Below are 15,871 nucleotides of genomic sequence, written 5' to 3'. Positions count from 1 at the left end.
ACCGACTGCATGCATAAAAAAAAGCGGTTCATTATATAAAAAACAAAGAAAAACTATATATAACATTACATGAAGACCCTACATTAATACACATTTACTACCAAATACGCTATTACTTAATTGAAAAAACTCATTGAGCAAGGCTGTAGACTTCTCGTCTAAAACTGTCAACAGTGCCAGCAAAAACGTCCAGAGAATACTTGTTAAATTATTAAAGATGGTCATCGAAGATCTAAACCCTTCCATATAGAACGCGGAGTGCGTCAGGGCTGCATTCTGTCACTCAAATTATTTAATGTCTACGGCGAATATACAATGAGAAGAGCACTTGAAGGCTGAAACGGCGGTAATTCCGTGGGCGGTGAAACACTCACGAACTTGAGATACGCTGACGATACTACCATGCTTGCATCCGATGAAGAGGAAATGGCAATTCTGCTGAACCGTGTGGAAGAAGAAAGTGCTAAACTCGGTCTTAAAATCAACCACTCCAAGACCAAAATAATGATAATAGATAGAGCGCAACTTCTTCCACGTTCTGATGCACTCAGTGGTTACGAGAAAGTAGCGGAATTCATATATCTTGGGTCGCAAATAACATCCGAGGGTGGCTGCACGGGAAGATACGCCGAAGATCCGGTATGGCTAAAAGTGCGATGGCCAATCTCGAGAAGATCTGGAAAAATCGTAGTATCCGATATAAAACCAAAGTGCGCTTGGTGCGGGCACTGATCTATCCCATATTCCTCTACGGGGCGGAGACATGGTGCATAAAAAGCCGGGATATAAAAAGATCGATGCCTTTGAAATGTGGGTGTGGCGGAGTATGCTACGAATACCGTGGACTGCCAGCCATGAGAACAAACGAGTCCATTCTAAGGCAGCTAGACATCCGAAAAAGGCTCTCTTTCATCTGCCGGGAACGTGTTATGAGCTTTATTTTTATTGCTTAGATGGTTGGACGAGCTCTCAGCCCACCTGGTGTTAAGTGGTTACTGGAGCCCATAGACATCCACAACGTAAATGCGCCACCCACCTTGAGATACAAGTTCTAAGGTCTCAAGTATAGTTCGGTGCGGAGGGAAGAGCGCTCTCCCGGCAACTGCTTCTGCAAGATGATGCACTCGCTAAAGTCTAAGAGATTTAACCACCACGCTTCACCACTGTCCAACACCGTGGTACTCACTCATGATAAATGCATTTATACATGAGATACGAGGCAGATCAGGAGCGTTAGCTCAGCCACGTTCAAGTGGCATCCTACCTATAATTCTAAACTTTGGACGAGTACCTAATAAAAATAAATAAAAAATAATCAAACCCCTTATAACTTCATTCTTATTATTTTTTTATTGCTTAGATTGTTCGACGAGCTCACAGTCCACCTGGTGTTAAGTGGTTACTGAAGCCCATAGACATCTACAACGTAAATGCAGCCACCCACCTTGAGATATGAGTTCTAAGGAAATAGGCGGGGCTGTAGTAGCTAAGTTTTTTTTCCCTACCTATGCTGATAGCCTTGAGAGTCTATTTCAACTTCGCCCCAACGTGTGTAGGTGAGCTCACGGGGCTCAAACCGGAGTGTTGCTAACACCGACCCTAGCAAGCACAGTGCTTCGCAGAATCTACCATCGGATCGGAAACGCGACCCACTGAGAAGATCTGGCGAGAAACTCAGTGGGCTCTTTCTATGGATTAATTCGCTCGTCGAGCCCTTCATCGCAAGCGACGGGTACGACGCGGACGGTGACCGGTATTTAGATGAGTCAACTGTAAGAGAGAGATAGAGAGACAGAGAAGTCAATTTAGCTTAATACATTTCTCACTCAGTGTCATGCGCGTGGATAATGCCCTCGCGCTCTTACCCACAGAGGTATTAAATTGAATTTAGGGGATGATTGGCCCCTTGGATCGGTCTGTCTTTTTATATGAGGTTTTAAAATAGTTGTCTGGTGGACATATATAAAAATCAGCTTTCAGAAAGTACGTCAAGTTAGGTAATTATTTTGGGAGCTTTAAAACGTCTGCAAAGTAATTCGGCCGACGGAAAGTGTCTGGGAGTATTGGCGACTTATTTTTAAGGATATTGCCTAAAATATACGTAAAAATCAGCTTTTAGAATTTACGTGAAGTACGTAATGATTTTATGTACCTTGATTACCTAATACATGAAAATTGGCCGTCTAAGCAAGATAGCAGGTAGGCATGCGTTCTTAGTACATACTAACACTACGCAATCGGCCACATTTCGTTCGTCAGAAAAAACGTGACATCTGGCGGCCTTGGGAACTTACTCTAGATATCGAATATCTCGTACAGACTTATATAATGTCCTACGACCACTAAAACCAGTTGGCAATTGTAGTATGATACACTGGAATTCCGAGAACGATGCTGTCTATATTTCGGTGGATTTTTCGGCGTACGTGACATATAACATACGTGACTGGCCGTTAGATTTTTATTTATTACCGGTGTAGGCAGACGGGCATACGGCCCACCTGATGGTGAGTGGTTACCGTCGTCCATGAGTTTCAGCAATGATAGGGGCAGAGCTAAGCTACTGCCTACTGTTGTTCTATAGTTAGCGTTCCCTTTGCTTGTTCAACAGAATAAAAATTTGAACATGTCAGAAATAAAATCTGTCAAGCTAGATGATTTTGATTGTTTGCTGTGTCGCGGATTTTGATGAAATTTTAATTAATATCTGAGCTTTCAAAAGTTCTAATTAATTTCTGGACTTTATTTAGTGGTCTTTGAAATTAATACCAGCTGACCGTGAAGAGGTAAGTTGTTTAAATTCCCAATATATTGTTCTTTTTTGTAACGAAAGTTAGTGCTTCTGTTATCGATTTTCTATCGCAGTGTATGAATTTATTATTATTATGTACCTTAATAACTAACGAGCTTATCTGTTTACAAACACAGTGCAATTATACGTCTAGTATATTTAATAAATGTGGAAGTTTCTTTTAATTGATGAAAAATAAATTCTAGCTCAGTTATCCTGGTAAACATGAATTTAGTTGTTCTAATTTATTTTGTATGATACCTATTTCTAGCTTTTAATTCTGTAGTATTAGGAGTAATTTAATAATTAATTTGTGATATTACTGAAAGGAAAACATAGTTTTTATTCATAAACCGGCTTGTAGCTTTCACATACATTTTAAAATTGTCTGCTATAATTTTATTTCAAAACCAATTCGTATTCTTAGAACAATAAATATAGGCCCAAGCTTACCTACAACCACACACGAGTTAAATGGCTTTAATTGCTATCAAAATATCATAATCAATGAAAAGTTCTTAATATACTCAGTTTTTAATATGTAACAAGGGCTCTAGAACTAAGAATACACTGCTATTTTATATTATATCGGATTTCATGTTACTATCGTTCTGGAAACAACATTTCAAAAGACGAACAGTGAGCTTATCTTTTCATCTAAGCAAAAAAAATATGAAATAAGTTTTTATTATCTTAAGATTTTTATTTCCATATTTCTGGTAGCATTGGTATAAATAAGTGGAATATCTATTTCAATAAGCTTACATAATTTTTCTTGGGATCTATGTGTTTCAAAAAGTGTAATGGTGCGATTGAGTGTTACACGCACCCCCCTTCACCATCTGTGCCATAAGATTTTACGTTTTAATAGGTAAGTGGGGTTGCCAAAAGTGGTTCAAGTGACTTACTAAACAACTCCTTGCAGTTTGAATATTGGGCAGAACCTGAGACAGGTAGGTGGGGCGGTAACACTACAATCAAATCCAAGACCACCTATAGGACTCCTGACTGATAAAATCATCAGCGAAAGTATCTCGATGTCATCTGGCCCTTTAGGCCACCCAGGATGGATACTAATGTCCAGCTGGATGTGAACTAGCCGTGTTGGAAACAGACCGTCAACCGGCTACTTTCCACTTTGAACTTGAAGTGATACGATATAGTGCGCCAGTGTCACGTACGTCTTTTATCTCTTCGATCGCCTAGAACCAGTCGTGAGCCTGAGAACAGAGCCCGCCTAGTACCGAGGTTGAAGCTGAGCGTAAGCCCTCCTGCACGATGCTGACGGAGAGAGAGAGAGAGAGTATTCTTAATTGTACACCAAAAAACAAATAAACTGTGTGCAACATTAAATACAAAAAAGTACAATTGGCGGTCTTATCGCTAACAGCGATCTCTTCCAGACAACCATCAGGTGGACAAGAATCATTTGGAAACGAACTACGCGCGGTGTACCAATCCAGTGAAATACATATACGTATATATATACATATATTTACACATACATATACACATACATACATACATACACGGACGACGACGATGACGACGACGACGGAGGGTGACGGAAAGAGCTCTTTTTTTTCTCCGCGCCAACCTGAAAGACGGTCGACTCGTCTAAGGCAAACATCGCCTTCAAAGACAAGTTGTGGCCCCAAGTGTGGCCTTATGCTCCGCTGGCAGCACCTCTCAGGCGGAGCAGCCTACGGGCGACACTCCATGGCTACCCCCTTCGACCTTCGACCAGCGGTTACCTGCGAACGAGAAGGTGCAACGTTCTCCGTCGTGGGATTTAATATATAATATTTTATAACAGTAACAGTAATGTTATTAACAATCTGAAAAGATATTTATAAATATCTATATATTTGAGCAGATTTTAATAAAACTATAATAGCTCTAAAGCTATGCAGTTCCAACAATTATTATTGTAGTCCACTCGTTTATGTATTGCAATTAAAATAGAAACCATCGTTTTGTGAAAACTATGATAAAATTTCCAAATCGATACATATACTTGTATATTAACATACCAGGTGCGCTGCTGGGGATTACGAGGACCTCTTATGAGTCCGCACGGGTATGCACCACCCTGTGTATTTCTGCCGTGAAGCAGTAATGCGTTTGGGTTTAAAGGTTGGGGCGGCCATTATAACTATACCGAGACCTTAGAACTTATACCTCAAGGTGGGCGGCGCAGTTACGTTGTAGATGTCTGTGGGCTCCAGTAACCATTTAACGACCAGGTGGGCTGTGAGCTCGTCCCCCCATCTAAGCAACAAAAAATAAATAAATAAATTAAGCTTGGCTTCGAGGTACTATTTCCAATTATTTATAATCCAAGTATGATTGACTGCAATTCAATTCGATTCAACATTTCACTAAAGAAAGCCAGTCATTTTAACAGATATTTTTCCATGTGCTTTAGTGTAGTTTAAGGAACTGGAAAAGTCGTAATTTACCTTTTGCCAACACGAGTCTATTGGCTTCAACTCTATACCTAAGTACAAAACTGACCGATGTGTTGTTGCTGTATAAAAGTACATACGTCGTTGGCGTCAACAGCAATATTTTATCCGAACCGGCGCCACACGCGATCGAGTCGATCGGTGAATGCACTCCCGGAACGGAAGGGGGAGACGCATCCGTAATTGAAACTTGGGTTATTGTGTTTCTTGGCTTTTGGTTCCTTCTCCTATTGAAAAATAATGTAAAAAATCATAACATGTAATTACTGTTAAGATTTCTAAATTAGTTGTTACCGATATCGCGATCGTTATGAAATCACAACATTAAATTTGTCAGTCTTTACCCCTTGATTTCGTATATAAGATCAGTCAATGACCTTCCTTCAATATTGATAGTATGTATTACAAAGGGTGACGCTTAGATGTGAATGAACCCTTTGTAATTATCATGTAATTAATTACGTAGGTATCGAAAACTTGAATTCAGTCTCTGCGCTGCACTCGCACGAGGTGCTAGTGTGTTGTTTATTTAAAAATACGTTCCGCGCATCGGTCAGCGCGTTGCTGGGGGCATACCCAACACCGTTGGGTAGCCGGCGACCGCGCCGCTGATAACGAGGGTAGATAATCAACACGAAACAATGGATGTGCGGTCGAGCAGGAGTACTTTGAGTGAGCAGGAGTTGATTGGTGATGAGGTAGAACAATTTCAAGAAGAGAATTCTATGCAAGAGATGAATGCGATGGAGGATTGGTTAAGACCAGAGAAGAGAAAAGATGTCAACAGTGACGATGAATGGACAACGATTAAATCGAAGCAGAAGAAGCTTAAACCGGAAGTTGAGAAAATAGAGATGTACTTAACTGGTAGTGAGCCGCTGCCGAAACAATTTTCTTTAGCGAAAATATTTTGTGAGATGGATATTACCGATGTGGACCGCGTAAAATATGTTAACCCATACAAAGTGCGTATCGATGTACAGAACCCACTGAGCGCAGAGAGGATTGAAAAAAGTTCTAAGATAGCAGATAAAGGCTGGCGTGTACAAAGAGCTATGGAGAAGAATTTATCATATGGTGTTATTCGCGACATAGACTTGGAAATATCCGACAAAGAGATTTTTGACACAATATCGTGCCCCAAACCAGCAGAACTGGTATCTATATTCCGTCTCAACCGGCGCAGTAGCTCGGGCGACGGATGGGTACCTAGTGAGTCGGTGCGGTTATGTTTTAAGGGTGCGTTCATACCTGCGTATGTTTCTATAGGGGGGCTAAGAATCCGCGTGGACCGATACGTCTTCCCAGTATCCCAGTGCGGGTTGTGCTGGAAATTAGGACACCCTACAAAGAGATGTCCCACAAACAAAGAAATTTGTCCAAAGTGTGGAGGTAAACATAACAACTGTGAAACCACTACATTTAGCTGCGTCAACTGTAAAGGGGGGCATATGGCCATGTATAAAGGCTGTCCTGCATTTTTGAAAGAAAAGAGGCTTAGAGAAATCATGGCTGAATTTAATTGCACTTACAGAAAGGCTCTGACGATGTATGTAGCCCCTAGTTCTCCAGTACAGGTGCCCAAAAAGTTTAGTTTCACCGCTACCCCTGCTCCTCCGCTAATGGAGTACATCTCATCCGTGCCACCAAAAACCTTGCAGAGTAACGCACCGACTTTTGCTAGCGTCTTACAGACAAAAGCGGAGATTCACATCGAAGAAAACGCTAAACAAGATCGGTTTCGAAAAAACAACGTCGTCGTCGTAGGGAGCCTGATGTATCTGTATTGGACTCTGCTGCTGAAGCTGAAATAGAAGAGATGCCCGGGAAAAATGTGCCTCTGGAACAGAAGGAAAGAAGAAATGTGAATTTTGTAGAGTTATTGAATAAATTGAAAGATCTTTTTTTTTTAAAAACAGTGTCGCTAGAATCTAAAGTGAAAAGTGTACTTAAGTGTTGCATCGAATGGTTGATCTTGGTTGCGGTAGACAATATTTCCGACTGGCCAGTATTGAAAAACATATTAGATCTGTTTATGGACTATGGATAAAAATAAAAAACCTGTGAAATTAACTATACTACAATGGAACGCTCAAAGTTTAAGACCTAAGTTATTAGAGTTTGAAAATATTTTATTTAAAGAGAAAGTCCACATTGCTACCGTGAGTGAAACATGGTTAGAATCGAACAATCGACTTAAAATAACTAACTATATTATTTATCGTAGGGATAGGGACGACGGCTATGGCGGGGTTGCCATTTTTGTTCACAAATCTATTAATTCACAACTTTTTGATATACAAAACAATAGTCCCGGTTTAGAAATAATAGGTATTAAGGTTCACAATTGTAGGGATATTGAATATATATTCTCCGTGTATTGTGCTCCATCGGTACGCACTAGCCAACAGGATTGGGATGTGTTATTTTCATTGGTGAGTAAAAAAGCTTTAATTTTGGGCGATTTCAATGCGCACCACACTAACTGGTCTAATAAAAGTGATGCCAGAGGATTACAAATTTTTGAGGCTATCACAGATAATAAGTTCATTTCACTAAACGATGGTAAGTCAACACGTTTACGATTTAATAACAATAACAATCAGCTGCAACATTCCGCGCCTGATATATCTTTTGTCTCCTCCGATTTAGCTTTATTATTTGACTGGCGTATTTTAAACGAAACCCTCGGCAGTGATCATTTATTTATAAAAATTACTAACTCTTTTGATGTTTTACCTAGGAATATTTTACGGCGCAATTTCAAGTTAGCCGATTGGGACGGTTATAAGACATTGCTGGAATCTTTATGTAGTAATTATATCGTGTCGGAGAACCTACAAATAGGGTACGATCATTTTATAGAATATCTAAATATAGCAGCAGACGTTCATGTTCCATATATTCGATATAATACAGATCCCAGTAGTACTTTCTCACCTAAACCCTATTGGAACGCAGATTTGTCTCGATCAGTAGCGATACGTAGATTGGCCCTTTCGACGTTTAGACGCAATCCGACGCCTAGGAACTTGAAACTACTTAATGAAAAAATACGTGACTCACAAAAACTGATCAGAAATACTAGAGATAAAGCTTGGCAGGGATATTGTACAGCAATAGATGGCGCAACAACGCAAAGTGAGATGTGGCAAAGAATGCAATGGTTTAAAGGCCGTAGAACTTCTAAACAATATGTCAGTGACGAAAACGCTAGTACCCTTCTGTATAGTATGACACCAGATTACGTCTCCCCTAAAAACCCATCATTTTCTTCTTGTAATCATAAATTAGAAATTCCTATCACTAGTCAGGAACTGGAACGCTGTATCCGCGCAAAGGATACCGCACCCGGGTGTGATAATATTTCTTATTCAATGATTAAGCACTTGCCTGAGAACGCATTGGTTATATTGTTATCACTTTATAACCGTTTTTACGACACCGGCTTCGTACCGGCCCAGTGGCGAGATATCGCCATCACACCTGTACCTAAGCCCGGACGTGACCCTCACAGCGCATCTGCATTTAGACCTATTGCAATGATGTCGTGTTTATGTAAGATTTTCCACAGCATTTTAAGAAATCGGTTAGAATGGTTTATTGAAAAAAATAATTTACTCTCACCGGATACTACCGGATTTAGAAAAAGCCGTTCTACATTAAATAATCTCGTCGATTTAGTTTCGCAAATCCATTCAGCGTTTTCAGTCAATAACTTGACAATAGGTTGTTTTCTTGATATAGATAACGCATACAATAACATAAACATAAAATCGTTAATCCAGACTTTAGATCAAATAGGAGTGGGAAATAAAATGTGTCGATACCTCTGGAACTTTTTAAAAATTAAAAAATTAAGAATATACACTGGAAACTCATATATTTGCCGTTCTTCTGGTCAAGGTTTAGCTCAAGGCGACCCAATCTCGCCGTTGTTGTTTAACATAGCTACTATGCACATCTGCAGCTATATAACAAATGATGCGGTATCTATCTCTCAATACGCGGACGACTTTGTGTTGTATACGAGCATTAGTAATATTAGTGAGGGTGCTAATTGCCTACAAACTTCTTTGAACAAAATGATTACATCGCTTTCAGAGATAGGCTTGGAAATCTCGTCATCTAAAAGTAAAGTATGTATATTCAAAAGAGGGTATAGAAGAGAACATGTCAACCTTTTTATTAACAACATACCGTTACAAGTAGTAGATTGTGTCAAGTACTTGGGTTTCTGGTTAGACCGCTCGTTAAAATGGAACAAACATATTGAAGAATTAATCGAGAAATGTTCGAAAACATTAAAAAATTTTAAAGTTTTAGCCGGTTCAGGGTGGGGAGTACATCCAGATCATTTAAGACGATTATATATATCTATCGTTCGTTCTAGATTAGACTATGGCAGTTTCCTTTATGATAACGCAGTTAAGAGTAAGACAGTTAAGCTCGATAGACTCCAAAATCAATGTATGAGAGTAATTGGTGGTTTTGTGAAAAGTACGCCTATACATGTAATGGAATGGGAGCTCAATTTGCAACCACTATTTGTGCGTAGGTACTATCTAGCCGGTAAATTCTGGTTGAAAGCTAAATCATTCAAAGATAACAAACTAATTGTGTCACTGAATCGACTTGTAGAACTTTGTCGTGACGTAGTATATTGGAGACGGAGGAAAAAACCTTTGTTAGTAACAGTACATGAATCACTCGATATCTATCCTATTTATACTTCTCAGCAAATGGAATGTTTCTCTCTTGATACATGGGTAAGCAGTGTGGACCTATCTAATATAATTAAAACTAAAATCGATGATTTGGAAAAGGCTAAACGTACTTATAATTGTGATTTCGTAAAACGTACATGCAATCAATATTTAAATTTAAATTATTCGAACTATTATTCAATTTATACTGATGGATCGCAGGAAGGGGACGAGTCGGGCTTGGCAGTGTTCGACCCGCAGACGCAAGGTTCTATTAAAGTTAAACTAGCGGCTAAAGTATCTATAATGTATGTAGAACTTTTAGCAATTGCAGAAGCAGTGTCTTATGTCGCGTCATTTGAATCCGGTAATTTTGTAATACTGACGGACTCCAAGAGTGCGTTACAACACTTGGCTCGATGTACCTCGATCTTTCGAGGCGCACCGATAGCCTACAGGATCCTGGAGACCGTTAGTAAAATGCAGAAAAAGAATATAGTGTTGCAATGGGTGCCGGCTCATATTGGATTGTACGGAAATGAAGTAGCTGATCGTCTAGCGAAAGAAGCCATCACTGACGGACTGTTTCTTGATTGTTTACCTTATTTTAGTGATATTATTTATTTAGTTAGAAGACAATGCATAGATTTTTGGAAAGAATATTTTGACGAGAGATCACGAACTAAAGGTATATGGTATAGAACCATACAGCCCAGCCTTTCTCGTCTCCCTTGGTTCACAGGAGTAGATATGCATCGAAAACATATTGTGACTGCCTTCAGACTTCGGTCTGGACACATTCCTCTAAATAGTTTTGGATTTTTGATGAAAATATGCGATTCACCAAACTGTGACGAGTGTGGAGTAGTCGAGGATGCAACCCACATAATGAAGGAGTGTGTACGGAGTGAAGCGGAGCGCAGTGGCTTTATGTTAGAATTTGATTTATGTGCAATGGATGTAGGCGTCTATAACAGCATCTTGGCCTCCCCCTTGTCGAGGGCAGCCAGAATGCTATATAAGTTGGTAGACGTAAGTATAAAGCGTCGCGCTTAAATTTTTTGTGTAAACTTTGAGGGTGACGTCTCGAAATCGAGAAAACCCTCTTTATAAAAAAAAAAAATAAAGAGAAAAAAAAAAAAAAAAAAAAGACTTGAATTATAGTCACTTGTAATTGAACCAATTTACTTGTTATTTAAACAAAAATCGGGTTATGTCCTATGCGCCATTAGAGTTTACTATTTAAATGCTATTGTTACTGAATTGGAAGTAGGAAAAAGGCAAATAAACGCATCTCTTATACAGTATCTTCTAATAAGAGGTTTCATCTTTATATGTAAAAAGGGGGGTTTTAAGCGAAATTATCGGACAACAATAACAATATCAGGTAAATGGTCGCCATAGCTACGATTGTAGGACCATCTTGTTTTCATTAAAATTTAAATCACCAATTCGTACATTTGTGGCTCTATGTCCTTGATAACTTCACGAATTCTATCTTTGAGGCTTTGAATCGATATTTTTCATATTGCCCCAAAGAAAAAAAGTCTAAAGGTGCTAAATCGCAAGATCTCGATGGCCAATGACACAGTTGGGAAAGTTCACGCAAAAGAACGATGTTGTCGTTATTTGGGTGGCAGGGAGCGCCATCCTATTGAAAATAACTGTTCACATCAATATCTTTCAATTGTGGCCATACGTAGCGCTATCCTATTGAAAATAAACGTTCACATCAATATCTTTCAATTGTGGCCATACAAAATCATTTATCAATGTTCGATAGGGCAATCCATTAATCGTAACAGTTATATAGCCTGATTTTAGACTACTTAAAAATCCAATGATACTGTTAGACTAAAAATCGTACTAAACATTCAACTTTGGGGATGGATACGTTTTTTAACAACATTCTTGGGGTTTTGTAGCCCTAAATGCGACAATTCTGCTTTTTTATTTTTTTCTATTGTCTAGATGTGTGGACGAGCTCACAGCCCACCTGGGGCTAAGTGGTTACCGGACCCCATAGACATCCACAACGTAAATGCCGCCACCCGGCTTGAGATATGAGTTCTAAGTTCTCAGTATAGTTACAACGGCTGCCCCACCCTTCAAACCGAAACACATTACTGCTTTACGGCAGAAATAGGCAGGGTGGTGGTATCTACCCGTGTGGACTCACCGTCCACCTGAGCTCGTCCACCGTCCTGTGCAATAAATAAATAAAAGCCGACTGACCAAGAGGCCGGTCACGTTCTCGACGACGACCGCCGATTCGATGTGGGAACAGAACGATTGCATTGATTTGCGCGAGCTAGCCTCATCCGTTTCTCTCATTTTCTTGCGAGAAGTTCATTACCCGTTTCATTCCTAGTTCTTGGCTCTGGAATCGGATGCTTGGGCAGATGGCTTGGATTGTTCAGGAATTAAGTTCTAGTTTAGTCTTAGTAGGTAGAGTTCTTGGTACGTGCAGGAATTTGTACCTTCTCTTATGCATAATAATAAATTTCCCCTATTAAATAAAATAAAATATATTACCACTAAATATAATTTACAGAATTAACGTCTCATGTATATAGCAATTAAACTATCCATTAACCACTGAATTTATATCGGACGTAAAAAGTTTAATTTGTAATCTACCGCCGCCATGATTCGCTTGTGTAAAAATATATATAGTTTAGAGTTAGGGCTGTCGGTCTGGTCGTAAAGTGGAAACTAGAGAGTAGCCACGGTTTATATCAGTTTCGTGTTTTGTAAAATAAGATCTGTGTGATTTTTTTATTTTTAAGTCTTGAGGTTGAAGTACATATTTTTAGTGCTTTCGGAACTGTGGGTGGGAAGTTGATGGATATCAATTAAGGTAATAATAAATAGTGCTGCAATTACGGTACGGGTTAGATTTTAAATGAAAACTGAATTCTATAAATACTAGACACAGAATTGTAGGATTTAGAAATTGATTCCCGCCTACTTCTAAGTAAGAGTGTACCAATAGACGGCAGTCCTATCATAATTATTGTATTATACAAGGATAAAAGGTCGGGAAGTTAGTCAGATCGTTAACATATAAATGTTTTGTGTAAAACGACATCGAATTCATTTACTGCTTGAACTAAGATAAAGCGAGTAGAATTATCTATACTAATATTATAAAGAGGAAAGATTTGTTTGTTTGTTTGTTTCGAATAGGCTCCGAAACTACTGGACCGATTTGAAAGATTCTTTTTCCATTAGAAGCCGACATTGTCCCTGATGAACATAGGCTACTTTTTTTTTTTTTTTTTTTGGTTTCATGTGTGTTTTAATGTTTCCGAAGCGAAGCGAGGGCTGGTCGCTAGTTTATTATACAAAGATGCTACCAGTGCTGGCTGGTGTCACTCTAGAAACATCATGTTTATCTTCACGCGCCTACGTTTTTATCTGCAAATATAGACGAAAACAGTCAATATTTATTACAACGTGTCCAATACAAATAATCGATACAATTTATAACTCGCTTATGTTTATAGTGAATTAATTGCAGAATGTAGATTCGATAGGATACTTCTATCAAGGGTCGCCATCTACAATAGTTAACTTTTCGATAATCGGAAAAAAATTCAAGGTCATGGACTAAAATTTCATTGCGTTTTGCATCGGGTACAATTTATTCTCATTTAAGTTAGGTGATTCACTCTATTGCGATTGCTCAAAACACGAGCTTACCTAAGAGCAATCAGCCATGCTATGACAATGCAATGTATTGAGCATGATGATATATTAACTTGTCTTAGCTCGAATTGATAGGTGTATTTGATTTGATAGGAGTATAGGTATAGGTGTACTGGTGGTAGGTCCTCTTGTCCGCACGGGTAGGTCCCACCATCCTGCTTATTTCTGCCGTGAAGCAGTAACGCGTTTCGGCTTGAAGGGTGGGGCAGCCGTTGTAACTATACTTGAGACCTTGGAACTTGTATCTCAAGGTGGGTGGCGCATTTACGTCGTAGATGTCTATGGGCTCCAGTAACCACTTAACACCAGGTGGGCTGTGAGCTCGTCCATCCATCTAAGCAATAAAATAAAAAATAAAAAAAATTATACCTTATTTCTAATAGACTATATATTTTTTTGTTGATATTATCGTTAGCGCATTTCAGGTTTCTGTCCTTTTCTGTTCACGGATAAATAGAGATGATCATGATTTCTTGTTTGGTTCTTTATATCTAAAATGAATTTATTCATTTTCCCCAACAAAATGGATAGTCATTAGCGAGGTAGGGCGTATTTCCATCAAGTTGAACGTTCCCCAGAACTTTTCTCAAAAAATTCCTAAGGATACGTAGAGCACAGCTAATTAACCTGGAAAATTTCTCATTAATTACAAAACAATGTTCATGAATTTAATTATGAAAAATTCCACGGAGTAGTATAATATAAGTTTTAATTGATGATTTATGGCAATATTCTGTTTTGCGTTTTTTAATAAAACGATTTTTAGTTAATCTGTTATATTCATCATACATATGAGTGAACCAGTTCGCGTTCCTCTTGGTGTTAACTGGTCATCAGAGTTGATTGACATCACAACGTCTGTCATTGTTCTTGACCCCTGAGTACGGAGGGTAGAGGTAAGGAGAACCGTCTCATATGGGAGAAGCTTGAAAAAGTAACCGTAGTCACAGGGTATGATACGAATTGAGCAGTTGTTAACTGATTGAAGTATGCTGAGTTAGGAAATTTAATATATTTAATGACCAGAGCAGTTAGTGACAGTGTAATATACAAGACATCACATGTTTACGTAGTCGTAGTCCAAACTAATTTCGTCAATATAACTTAAAATTATTGATGTGGTAAAACGTGGGGACATCGATTTCGTTTTCTTATCAGCTTTAAATAAAATACTTTTTGTGATTTTGTAGTGCTTACAGTTCTTTCGGCCTTTTTTATTTCTCTCTTATTCTAATAACTTTCATCGCCTTTTTTAAAATTTACCCGGTTGTTACTGTAGCGCCACCCTTACTGCTTCCCGACAAAGACTTAGGATAGTGGAACCCATCCGTGCGGGCTCACGCCAGTAACGTTCCTCAGAATACCCGTCATACTGCTACAATACTTTCAATTGCCTTCACCTTGTTTTCTTTACTTCATTTACACGAGCATCGGTCTTTCCGTGTAACCATTTGTTTTGTTTTGAAATGTAGGGTACTTAGGTATATCTTTATATATATATATATTTCTTCTGTGCGTGTGTTTGTCAGTGAACTCCTCCTAAACGGCTGGACCGATTTTAATGAAATTTTCAGTGTACATTCAGGTGGATTCGAGAATGGTTTAGATTTAAAAATCAGCCCTGCAGATGGCGCTGCAGTCGGTATCTAGGTTATTTATCTTTCCTAGAAATAATTTATGTATATGGCGAAACAAAGTTTACCGGACCAGCTAGTACATATGTATATACTTCCTGCTCGTGGAGTTATGAGCTCGCTTGACGTCATCAATACTAATTTTTATCTCATTGAATATCCCGATCAATTAAACGCGGCGAATCACACATTGTGGCGGACTATGGAAGAGGCTTACATTGAGCAGTAGAGAGACAGGCTGATGATGATGATCAATAAAAAAAAAACGTACCATTGTTAATAGACGTTCAATTTAAAACTATGGTGCTTAAAATACAAGGGCTTAGTTTCGAGAACGTTTAGTATGACTAGAGGTCCCGCAGTAGTCGAAATTCGACTATAATTAATTGGAATTGTAAGTTTATAGGTACACTATTATGATTGTATTTTATACTTCTATAATCACAACTTTCGTCAAGGCTACACTATAAAAAATGTTAACAAAGACAAACAATATTTAATCTCAATTTGACAACAGACGTCAAGAACAAAAGTTTGATAAATAGTATGCATGCGTGTGTG

At 38.7% G+C, this 15,871-nt stretch overlaps 1 protein-coding gene across 6 annotated transcripts in view; it reads left to right on the top strand.

Annotated features, from left to right (window-relative positions):
* The first annotated feature begins 2,643 nt into the window (after positions 1 to 2,643).
* LOC101742157 (kinesin-like protein unc-104) overlaps positions 2,644 to 15,871 on the top strand; it is a 102,423-nt gene continuing 89,195 nt past the window's right edge. For all 6 annotated transcript variants that reach the window (XM_062675115.1, XM_062675110.1, XM_062675116.1 and 3 more), the window contains exon 1: positions 2,644 to 2,786. The gene's annotated coding sequence lies outside the window, so the exon portion shown is untranslated. The remainder of the gene's footprint in view (positions 2,787 to 15,871) is intronic.

This window comes from Bombyx mori, chromosome 3 (assembly GCF_030269925.1).
Source record: "Bombyx mori chromosome 3, ASM3026992v2".
Classification (NCBI taxonomy): domain Eukaryota; kingdom Metazoa; phylum Arthropoda; class Insecta; order Lepidoptera; family Bombycidae; genus Bombyx; species Bombyx mori.
This window is presented reverse-complemented; position numbering and strand designations above follow the sequence as displayed.